The 12,449-nt window shown below is 37.8% G+C and overlaps 1 protein-coding gene across 4 annotated transcripts in view; it reads right to left on the reverse strand.

Annotated features, from left to right (window-relative positions):
- Nucleotides 1-12,449, reverse strand: part of cadm2b (cell adhesion molecule 2b) — a 164,811-nt gene that overhangs the window by 109,017 nt on the left and 43,345 nt on the right. The gene's annotated exons all lie outside the window — the stretch shown is intronic.

Here is a 12,449-nt window from a genome sequence, read left to right on the forward strand (position 1 = left end):
AAGTATGTTTAGATGAGTGCTGAACTTGTTGAATAAGTATAAAGAGTAGTTCGTTTCTTAAGTTTTATGATTTTTTTTTAATCATATTGTTTAAATCCCACATTCAACTGTCATGTCTGTTGTGTCAGACCAGCAGATCCCAGGTTCCCTACAGTAGCTGCAAGTTTCCTAATTTCTGAAAATGTCACGTTTTACTGGCATTTTACTGGTTAGATTGAATTGATAATCCCTCCTTTTTTGCCTCCTCTGACACTTCCTTTTATCTGAGTAAGTCCACTTCTTTGCTGAGTTCTTGTGCCACATGGGGATTATTTTGTTGGTTATCTTGTTTAGCACATTTAACAAGCTGGCAGGGCATGCAAAGGTGAGCAAACATAGATACATTAATTATATACTGAATATAGGCTACTGTACTACATCCAGGATCAAGTGATTTATGAATCTGCAAAAGTAAAAAAATCTGTAAGGGTCAACTCACTCATAACAAAAAAATCATATTTTCTCACTTATCACTAACAATATCCAGCCATGCATATTGTTTCAGCTTTGTGTGCAGAGGTTTTGAGATACCCGTCTGTGAAACTGAAACTTCCACTGCCACCCCAATACAGTGGAGGTGAAAGTAATTTTGTTTCTGCTCCTCAAAACAATGTCCTGTGTACTCCAAAGACCTCGCTATCAACAGTTTTCATAAGGACTATTTGTGGTATAAAGAAATTCCAGTGAAATCTAGTCTTGGCGAGGTTTGTGGATTATCCAGAATAACCGGGATACTGTTTCTGGGAAGACACAATGACTTTTCCAATGCTCTGAGCTTTATTTCATTCACTTCCAGGGATAAGTGGAAATATACTATATGTCTTGGGTGAACTGATCCTTTAAAGCTCCATGTAATGACTCGGCACAATAATGACACCCTGAAAAGAGGGTCAGAATTTGCAACTGTAGTTAGTTGCGCATTTGCTTACATTAGACAGATTAGATTAATAAACAAAAAAGTGCAGCAGATTTCTTTTGGTGACATTTTATGTAGTGCCATCATCAGGTCAAAATTTCAATTTGTCTAATACTTTGTTTTATGACCCATTTTTTGCAAAACTAATGGCACTCCCATTATTACGTGTGCACCATAGATCAGAACAAGCATTTTTAAAGGGTCTCAAGTTAAGCTAAATGCTTCCTAACATCCTGTAGGAGTCAACTACAACATTGCTGACAATTAAAAGTTAATATTTTACATTGAAAAAGTAATCAAATAGAGCTTTAAAATATTCAGATTCACTAAGATGCATAATGTACTCTGTCAATCTTCATGATGAGAAAAAATAAGTTAAATACAGTAAATATAAGCCTTTAGGTCAAAACTACAGAAGCAGCAGTAAACTAATGCAGACTTCACTGGTCACTGGTTCAAATCCATGTATCATTTGGGAAAATCTGCTTAATGATTACCTTAAAGCTGCCCTTAAGCAAGGCACATAACCTTCAGCTGCTCCAGAGAAGCTGCTCAGTGATCAGTAGTATAAGACTGTAGTTGTACTGGGCAGCTCCCAGTTGTGGTTGTGTTTTGAATCTGCAGTATGAAGCGACTGGAGGTGAGCATGTGTGGCCAGCAATCCTTGCCTGAATAAATTTAGGAAAAACTGGTCTGCTTGTAGCCACCACATCAGCACTCCTGTACCTAAGCTAAAAGGCAGGTTTAAAGAAGCGAGATGGCTGATGTCAGCACACCGAGACTGCAAATGGTCCGACTATCGCTAGTTCAATACAAATGCTCTCAAAGTTAGCAGATTACTTTTCCACCAGAATCCTCACACAGCTACCTGCAGTACTGTTATTATTCTCAAGAATGATGGAATCTGTGTAAAGTGTTTGTGTGCTTCAGACAGAAAGAGTCACTTGTTTTCACATTCAATGATGGACTTCAAAAGTCTAAAATAATAATCCATAACATTTACACAACATATTTTCAGTTTTACCACTATCTGTGCTGGTTGATTTAACACAACAGTGAATCATCCTATACAGATGAACTCTTTTACATGTACTGTTCTGAACACTCAGTATCCAGTAGGTCTTTCCAGGAAAAACCCTTTGGGATGCAAGAAGTTATCTGTTTTACATTCTAGATGCAGAAACTGTGATTTGTCTGGGATTATTACATGAACTGGCTAGTTAGCCTCAGCAGTGATGGCCACTGAAAGACAAAAACAGCACTGTACTGTTTAAAAAACAGAAACTTCACTAAGCAAAAATCTAAATTACAGTTGCAAGCAGCAATACTGCAACCAGACTTAATTTGTCATGAAGGGAAAAAAAGTTGATTTAGAAGTTTGAACATTTGTTCAGAGTTTATTGTTAGAAAGTTACATCTGAAAAATTCATCCTCACATTAGGGCTATTAGAAAAGGAAAATTGTTCTTGCAATTTATCCTGCATTATTTTAAATGAGACTGGAACATTTGGCAAAGTTTGGTGTTTGGAATTTTTAGTAATGGGAAGAAAGATATTTTGTTGATATCTCCTAAAGGAATGATTAATTTATCACACAGTTTGGGTCAGGGATACACATCTGAAATTTGACACTGTCACTAAATAGTGTTATTTATTGTGTTATTAATATTTTGCCATTTCTTGCTTTATCTCGAATCATCAATCAATTTTTTACCACAATTACCCACATACCCTCTAGTTAAATACTGCCTCAAATATTAAGAAAAATATCAACAATAGAATTTATACTCTGGTTTTTCTGCACATTACAGGCTAAAATTGTATTCATTTTCACAAGAATAAAAGGGTCATTTTGATGAAAACTGACCAAGCCGATGAGTTGATCATTTCAATAAGATTCTGATAAACTCAGAGTTCTGCTGTTTATTTAACATTCTACTCAGTTGAGCAGACTTTATGATGAGAGTTTCAACCCTGTGAAAAAAAAAGTACAACTGATTTTTAATGAGGTTTCAAGAGTTTTAAAATTTAGACTATTTCTATATTGCCACCATTGGAAGACTTGTCCCTGTATTCGAGTGCACATTGTTTGGAACTGGATCAGACTGCTTTGTAAAAATGTCACAGGATTTTGTTCATGGAATGGCAGGTTTAGAAAGAAGAAAGAAAAACAAGCAAGACTTCTTCAGGGGCAGTCACTCAAAACAGATCAACAACAGATACAATAAAATAATAAATATGGCAAAATAAACAAGTTCACAAACTACCACTAATATTGTTTAAGACCAATGATGATCAATGTGAAGCCTTAACATCTGTTTTCCTAGTGTGCTGTATGTTTACTATTCTGAGCAGTCTGAGTCACTGCAGTGACCCCAGACACCAAAGTCACACCTAAAAGAGGCGTGATTTACTTACACTCCTGATGTCTTATCATCTCACCTTCCTATTGCACATCCACATCTACAGCACATACACATGAGGACAATTATTCAATCACTACTTAGCTCACAGCAAAGGCTTAGGTGCAAATACTCTTCCAAAGCACTTATTACCTGCTGATCAGTAAGTCTTTACATCATTTAAGACCTGCAGTAGGAAACTTCGCACTCAGGTGGCAGCAGGAGATAGCCATTTCAATTTTTGAAAGTTTGAAGGTCTTCATTACCTGTTATCTAACATGACCTCAGTAAACTGCATATTACTCTGGCCTAGAATATTTCTTCTTAGTGGCTAGTGGGAGTGGAGATGGTGAAAGAGGAATATTTTCGCTGTAGTGTCCGTTTTTTTCTCATTAGGTGACTCGCAGCTGCTGTTTGGAGTAAAATTTGCTCTAAAGATTCAATTTAATTTCTTAGTTTAAGCTAACAGGTCAAATATAGAGGATCGAAAGTGAGGTGGGCGTATGTTCATCTTAAACAGCTACATAATGAAAAGATGTATATAAACACATACGTACACACAAGACGTATTGGTCCTTGAACCAGTTTCAAGCTGTATAGAATATTCCTGCAATGTTCTAAGAGGGAGTTGAATTGTATCTGCTAGTGTGTAGTCACTATGGCCTTAACACAAAAGTTATTTGATCCCATTTATAAAACCACAGTTTACATTTTAAAATATTTTAGATGAACTCATGATATTCGTTACAATATAACAAATTATTACAATAGTAATTTACAATCTTGAAATTATGCCTAATGGCAATTTTATATAGAAACTTTCAGGTTCTGTGGAAATCAAGATAGAGTTTATGCTATTTTTATCCAATGGTAACAAGCTGTCATATTAAATCTGAGTGTCCTATCCACCGATTCTCAAAACAATGGACATGAGAGACTAACAGGCTAATATTTACTATTTCTTAATTTAACCATGAAAAATCATACTGCACATGAGAATTGCATTCCAATAATCTTAGTAGATTATCTACCTGCTCCTCTGGCACAAGAAATTCTCTCTTTGGGGTTTCTTGACCAACCTTGTACCTCTGAAAAAAGGAAAGTTTAGATGATGGTTTTCTGAGGTGCCCACAACAACATGACAACTGCCGTGCATGGATTCAACTTCATTTCCTGACTAGCAGCTAGATCAAATGTAAGCAATATGGTTCACTGAGAGCTTGTTTTATTTCGGCCGCAGGCTGCCATGCCTCTACCAGACGCTTGTAATTGCACTGAGTGGCAGAGGGGATGGGATGTGCCCTCACAGTAGATGTGTATAGACAGATGGACAGAGGATCTGCATTGACATCCTGATGGTGCCAGGCCATGATACCTCACACTTTGTTGGCCTGACAACAAAGGAGCCTTCCACAGTGCAATAATCTGACGTTCTGCCCAACAAGCTGTGACTTAGCCACTCAAGCAGCAACAGGCTTAGAGCATGACATACAGGATTGAAAAATTAATGTACAGATCCCCTGGCACAACAAAAAGTTGACAAACAATAAGGAAGCATGACAAAACTTCTCTAGAGATAACTCTACTAAAGCCATGGTCATTTTGGGATTGTCTTTCACCTTGTGAGTCTGCCCATATTAACATGCAAGGTGTGCCAAGGTCTTGGATCCGCAACCTTAAAGGTATGGCAGTTAGTCGATGCAAAATACTGAATAATTTATGGGAGGACAAATAAATTCCAGTCAACAACACAACACCGGACTCTGGGGCCGATTGGTTATTAACGTGAAGTTGGTCAGGAAACTTTGGGCTGTTAAAAAGGGCAATGGCTGAATATCTTACTTGAGGAATTAGTATGGGGCTTGCCAGTGCATACAGAGGCCAAATCAATGTGTGGCAGGCAATGAATTTAAGCAGCGGCGGGAAGTAAAATACTAATATTATGAATGTCAGGATGCAATTTGATATTTCTTTTATGTTATTTGCCTAACATCTATCATGAGTAAGGGTTGTCACTGCATTGGCTGGCATTAAATCTGACATTTCTTCAAAAGTCCAGACCCTGTGAACTTTGCATATCAGCACCATTTAACCTCTTTCATGCATTTGTGTGGTGATGATCTGCAAGCAGTTCATTTCATCACTAAGATGCATTTGAGGAAATCAGCGGAACTCTAACAAATATGAAAGATTTATTTTAAGATTATTTTGAGTGTGTTTGAAGTTGAAAGGAGACTAACTAGACATCTGATTATCTGACAAGTAAGCTGAGAGACATACTGTATTAACTAAGAGCACGTAACACAAGGAGCATTACAGAGGCATAATAAAACTGATTTGTATGTGCAAACTGTGCATCAGAGTAAAGAAGCAAGTTATGTTAGAGACAGGCTCTTATTTCTAATTTCCCCTGATTTGCAAGTATATTTCATCATATTTTAGTAAGAAGCCTCCCTGTTTTCATATCTGCTCCCATTTAAATTTGCTGCTGATGTTGTTTGGTGTTAATGCAAACTCACACTTGTTCCATGTTTAACAGTTTTCTTGATAAATTCAGAGTAATCTACATTTCCACAGCACTAAGTCCACAAGTACATAATGATTTTAATGTCAACTCACCATTCTGCTGCTGCTATGAGTTTGTCTTTTTTAACAGAAATACTGTTTTCGTTCACTAATTATTTCAGGTCACTTCCATTTTGCCGTTATATGATCGCTGTTAAGTTACCGTCAATAGAACTTAGCACGTCCTGCAAAGATAATTAAAATTAAAAGCTTTCCAGTGTCTCAAATGGTGAAATCCCTCCTTTTCCAGGTAGCCTTTTAATGTGAAATACTCATAGGAAGTATTAAGTTTCATTAACAGTATGTTAAAAGGTCCAGTGTATAACATTTTGGAGGATCTAACGTAGCGTAACGTTATAGTCTATGCATCCAGTCCACAGAGCGGACGAGATACAAGGTATATGAAGGCTAGTCAAGAATGTAGGTTATGTTAATTATGGCTATATGCAGGGGTGGAAATTAGTACCCGCCACCCACCAAATGTGGGTGAATTTGCTCAACCTACCAGACATGGTGGTGGGTAAATAAAAATAGCAGAAATAACAGAAAGATTTGTGACATTCCACAACACAGATTGAATCGCGAGTCTGCTTGTTTCACTCGGACACTTAACGAGGAGACACAGAAAAACAATGTGGCATTTCATCGCAAGGGTTCACATTTAAAATGTGTTGATTGATTCACAACATCAACTCGTGCACTGGGTAACATGCAAAAAAAAAATTCCACCTTAAAAGTTGCCAGTAGCCTTTGAGCGGCAGTCTATCGCTAGATAACGTGACTAGTAAAGATAAAAAGGCATTCATGATTCACTCTGCTGACAGTTTCTTTATTTGTGATGCATTTGCAAAGAAACATTACAAAATCAGCCGGTTAAACTTGGCCAAGTTGTGCTGCATCCACAATACCTGCAGGAAATGAAAGCTTGCTTAGTTACGTTTTCATAGCCTAGCCTATTAGATGAGCTTGCCCTTTGCTTGCACTGCAACTTTTCCAAAGAATGGATGTTTCCAATGCGGCTTCATTTGCTCGGCACAAGTAAGTAAATGAAATCATTCAAAACACAAACTACTTGTGTTAATTTGCCTATAAGTTATAGCTTAATGCCACACTAATTACAGCCTACGTCTATGGAGTCCGCCATGTTGAACTGCCATGTTGAACTGCCAGGTTTCTACAGTAGCCCAGAACAAACATACCAAACACTGGTATTTCTGTTTATCTGAGCTTTGCGGCCACCATTGTTTCTCCCCATACGCTTGGAAGGCGAACGGTATTCAGTTAGTTGCAATCTGCAACTTCACCGCTAGATGCCACTAAATCCTACACACTGGTCCTTTAACAGCAAAAAAACAACAAGTAAGCAAAAACAAATGGAAATAATTAATGAATAAAAACTATTTCTGTTAAAAAAAGAGATTCAGAGCAGCAGATTAGTGATTATGACATTACTATGTTGTTGTAGATGAAATTAGTGCTGTGGAAATGTACATTATCCTGAATTTACCATGTGAACTGTTGCTGCATAGTGTGAAATTATTCACAACTTTAATGAAGTTTTGCCTCAAAGCAGCAGTCCAATGCCGTATTAGATTGTGGCAACTGCATATGCTTGATGTTGATCAGAAAGTATGGCTGGTCATCTGATTTGATAATGACATCAAACTCAGAAAGATGTCAGGCTCAGTAACAGCTCCTGCATACAGCAGCAACTTGTGTTTGTCTTCAAAAACAATTAACAGATGCCTTTAAGGGACTTTCACTTGAGGCATCTTCTTGCCATCTGCTGTCATGGCTTTGACATTAATATCTACTGTGAGAACACTGAACCAACGCATAGAGAACACTTCACTCATTGCAATGACACAATCACACTGAAGGTAAAAATGAAAATTAATTTAGCTCGCAAAATACTGTAACCTTTGAAAAGTTCCAAATTCATAATGGTGTAAAATTGTAAACACTTCTGCTTTGCTTAGGTGAGCTGACATCATTTAATTTAAAATGGTTTGGTATTTCTACATCAAATGATGGCTCATCTGGTATTTAGTATCTCTACAGTATGAAGTTGTATATTAACACTGCCAATTTCATCCTGTAAGAATCTGTATTACATAGACATACAGAAAAAAATTCAATTCAAATAACTGGTGAAGCAGAAAATGTTCCCTCTGTGATAAGCTCTTTGGAAAACATGAGTGACAGATATCCACAGCATGGGCCTTCCCTGCAGGCTCCTGCACACGCGCACACACACACACACACACACACACACACACACACACACACACACACACACACACACACGCCATCACTACTCTGACAACTGGAACACAGGACAGCAGTTATCCAATACTGAAGACATTGGTGCTCTACAATTACATCATGCTACAATGAATGCAATGGTAAAAATGGAAAATAGGTCACACCATGAAATTACCGCTTTTAAAACAAAAATGTCTGAAATAATGGGTTTTGTGTTCTGGTTCCTGATGTGTCACCAGAGTTTCTTGTCATTATCTGGTTTTTCTGAGGGGAAAATGATTCTAAGTCAGTCTTAACAGACGTGGAAGTTGTTCAGTGTGGACTTTTTGAGACAAGTTCTGATCTATCTGTGGGATCACATTTCTTAAACAGGTGCATTATAAACAATATAATATCTACAATATCTAGTTTTATCGTCATGCCATTTAGTTTTGAATGTCAAGTATGCTGAGTTTAGTTCTGAGCGTCTCAGATATACAAAAAGTCCTCGGTCGTGTCTGTTAGAGCCTAACAGAGCTAAAAAGTTCTGATTTGATAAAAGAATAATTTACTTTCTGGATGCATTAATAAAAAGATGACAAGCAGATTAAATTAAATTAATTAAGACACTAACATTTTCAACTACTGAGAAGCCTATTGTGTGAAAAACAACAGAAGCCATTGTCAGAGCAGTCTTGCACTACTTTTTATTTGGCTCCTGCTGCTGCTGTCTGCTGGTTTATATATGATTTGTAGATTTCACACAATTAACAGCAAGAGGCCAGATACAGATACAGAGAGAAAAAATTCCAGGGCAATATTATAATAACCACAAGAATGGCTACTTTTCACTGCAATGAGAATCTGTTGTCTTATAGTATGTGTTACTGTGGGCACATACTACGGTACTTCATCAAAAAGTCTAAATCTGTTTTCATGCAAAAACAAAGATGGCAGAGCGTGCTTGGTAAAAATTATGTGAATGCAACTAAAGTCAAGAAATTAAAACAAAAATGACAAAAAGCATTGTCTTGCACAAGCTGAACTTTTAAACTCTAAACTTTGTAAGCTTTCAGTAATCGTGAAAGGACAAAAAGAAAATGCCAAGGTCCACAGATGCCATACTGAGCCTAGAGCGCCAACAACCATGGTTGAATGTTGAAATTAATGTGGAAGTGCCTTAAGATGCAGCTCCCTGATGGCTGCTAGATGCTGGCTCTGAATACGACCGTTTTGAAGTGAATGGGAAAACTTCCAACTTCTCTCTAGAAATACAAAGTCAACCGTTGTTGTTTTTTTGCAGAAGTTAGGCTCTGAATAGCTAATGCCACTTCTTCTAACGTGTCTCCTTTTCTGTTCAGAAGACATTAATGTATAAAGAGTGGTATGTTTGGGGTTGTGTTTGCTTGACTGACAGGTGTCTCATGCTATTACACTCAGCTGTGATGGTTGCTGGCCCACCTCAATACCACCCAGGCCTGACCTCTGTTGTCCAAATTTAGATTTTTTTGCTCCCTGAAATGGCATTGAGCTATAGTATAAATCCAATTTAAGGCTTTAAAAGATACAGAAATTTAGATTATTTTTTCACATGTCACATATGTGGCATGTATTTTTTTACTACAGTTTATGTACTGAGCTTGCATGCATCTTGAAGCAGCATGGACCAGGCGTATACATCAACCACTACACCTGGAAAAACACAGTGCAATTTGAATAAATGGTGCCCAGATCTCAAAATGCTCACTCAACTCTCTCTCATTCTCCTTTCTGGTCAAGTGATTTTTCGAGCAACAGTCATAGACTCGTCAGGTTATACAGAGGATGGGACACACGGCTGCCCCACCTCCTCTTGCTCAGCTCTGCAATAAACATCTCAAGACGTCACAATCACTGGCTTGCTGCTTGCTTTACCAAAGAGTGTCTGGAAACTTGTCTGAGAGCTCACTCAGGTATAGCAGAAGGCCCAGCAGTGCCTCAATGCAAATCACCTCCGCACATTGGCAGCTCTTTTGTTGTTATCTCCTCTGATACAGTACGTCAAGTTCATTTAGAGATCTCAGAGAAGCCCAGCCAGAAAGCATTTCAGGATCCTGAAAGTGCCATATTGGCACAGACTGCTCACAGCCAAGCTTTGCCTTTGAGTATTAGCTTATGATTCATCACTTTAAACCGACTCCTGCCCCATTTCATGTTCAAATAATTTATTTTTAAAAAGCCAGTGTGCATCCATTCTCTTTCCTGTGCAATTCTCCAAGCCTTCAGACACAATTCAAGGGGATCCCTCATCACCAATACAGCAGGGACAAAATAACAACAACTGCGTATCCCAGAGAGATTGTAATTGCTGGAATCTGTTGAGCATATACAAAAGGATACCCTGCACTATATTAATAAGAGGCAGGAAGGAAAACATAAATCACAGCCACCCAGCCCACTTTCAAAACCTTCAGCTAAGTTTCACTTTGAACCCGTGATACAAAAGGGTCAATTACAGAGAGATAATCCATAACTAATTTACTTGATTGATGTTCTAATTATGTCTGTTTATGTCATGCTTGATAATCCACTCTTTGATAAGCATAAGCACCCTCTTGAAACTCAGAGCAGTGGCAATAATGAGCGTACGAACATGGATATTGCTTGGAGCTTTTCTACGACCCTCAATACAGCGTTGAATATGAGGTGGTTTAGATCTTAGACTGTCTGCGTCTCACTATTGACTCTGCATAGTGTACACACAGAGTACAACTGTGACCAGAGGAGTCTTTTTTGTGGTGCTGAATTTGAAAACACTGTTTGTGTGAGAAAATAATGTGTTCACAGTAGCATTTTTAGATTGCTTTTGTAAAAATCTCTGTCCACATTGAAGCACCAAAAACTATAGTCTCTCTCATTTTTAGGACTGACACCTTCTGGTCAGTTGGTCGATTGGTTGGTCGATATGCTCTTGTCCGAATTTGGTCGTACAATCGCTGGTGTTCCATAAGGAGAAAAGCGCTTCTTGGTCCATTATTTTCAGGGGAGGGAGGGATGTGAAGACCTGATGTATTTTATTTTAGAGTGACTATATTGTGTTAGAAATAACATTGATTTTGAATAAAAATAATATTAAAATGTATCTTACTCAACCAAAAGTGTTGTGTTTTAATAGTCGTATGGTTTAATAGACTTAAAACTCATAAGACAGAAAGTCAAAACACCCCCGTTTTCACAACTTTGAACTTGTCCAACCTAATGGAGACTGCTAATAAGTCTTTACTCAGCTCCTAACTAAAAATCTATATTGGCCAATATTTGCTTGTTAACAAACATTTTTGATTGGGATCCTTTTAGTTTGGGTATTAAAGAGTTGTGACCGAGATACTTATTGTCCGACATATATGCCGATATGGATATGTTTGTGATAAGCTAATAAGAGCCAAAAACCCAGGCTCTGCTGGTCGAACCTCCATTCTGGCTCCTCCTGCTCTTCAGTGTCACCTACAATGTATTTCATTAGAGCTAAACTCAGTTAGTTATTCTTGTTGGTATATTTTCTGTTGCAATTACTGTTAAGCTGTTGTTAATCAGGGGCCTATTCAACCAAATTTTCAACTTGCAAGATGCAATTTGCTACATGAGATCATTTCATCTCACACTATTTTGACACATTTCACTTACCAAAAAAGATGCCATACCTTCAACCCATGCATGAGCTTACGAGTGCGTGTAGAAATCACAAGTTTATCTACAATTTACAAATGACATGACATTCATTTATGAAATGTGACGCTGCCATTGTTTGTAAGCAGTGCTCGCAAATCGCTTTTGTGAAACGGGACCCAGGTGAACAGTATTTCCTGTGCCGCTGCACAGAGATGTCATTCAAGTCACTATTTTATGATCGCCAATGCCTCTGACAAAATAAACATAAATACAGCTTAATGTAAGTAGGAGTTGTTCCTATATTACATGTATCTGATCTGCTGTATTGAAATGAGCGATCATAAAGTGGGTGAGAGGAGACAGAACGTCGGTATCTTAAATTAACTGCCACATAGCACCTGACCCTGACTGAGCAGGTTTATATCATAGTTTTCTAAAAGCACTGTTTTACCCGTCCACACCAAAACATGAGGCCGGTATTTTCATATTGATCCTTTCTGGAAAGCTTTTTCAAAATAAAACTTAGGTCTGAAGAATGTGGGCTTAGTGTGGACAATAGGCCAAAATGGAGAGAAAATGTGTTTTTTTAGACCTAACTTAGCATGGGTGTGGTGTAAAGCTCTTTACTTACAAAAA

The sequence above is a fragment of the Siniperca chuatsi genome, linkage group LG7, assembly GCF_020085105.1.
Source record: "Siniperca chuatsi isolate FFG_IHB_CAS linkage group LG7, ASM2008510v1, whole genome shotgun sequence".
NCBI lineage: Eukaryota > Metazoa > Chordata > Actinopteri > Centrarchiformes > Sinipercidae > Siniperca > Siniperca chuatsi.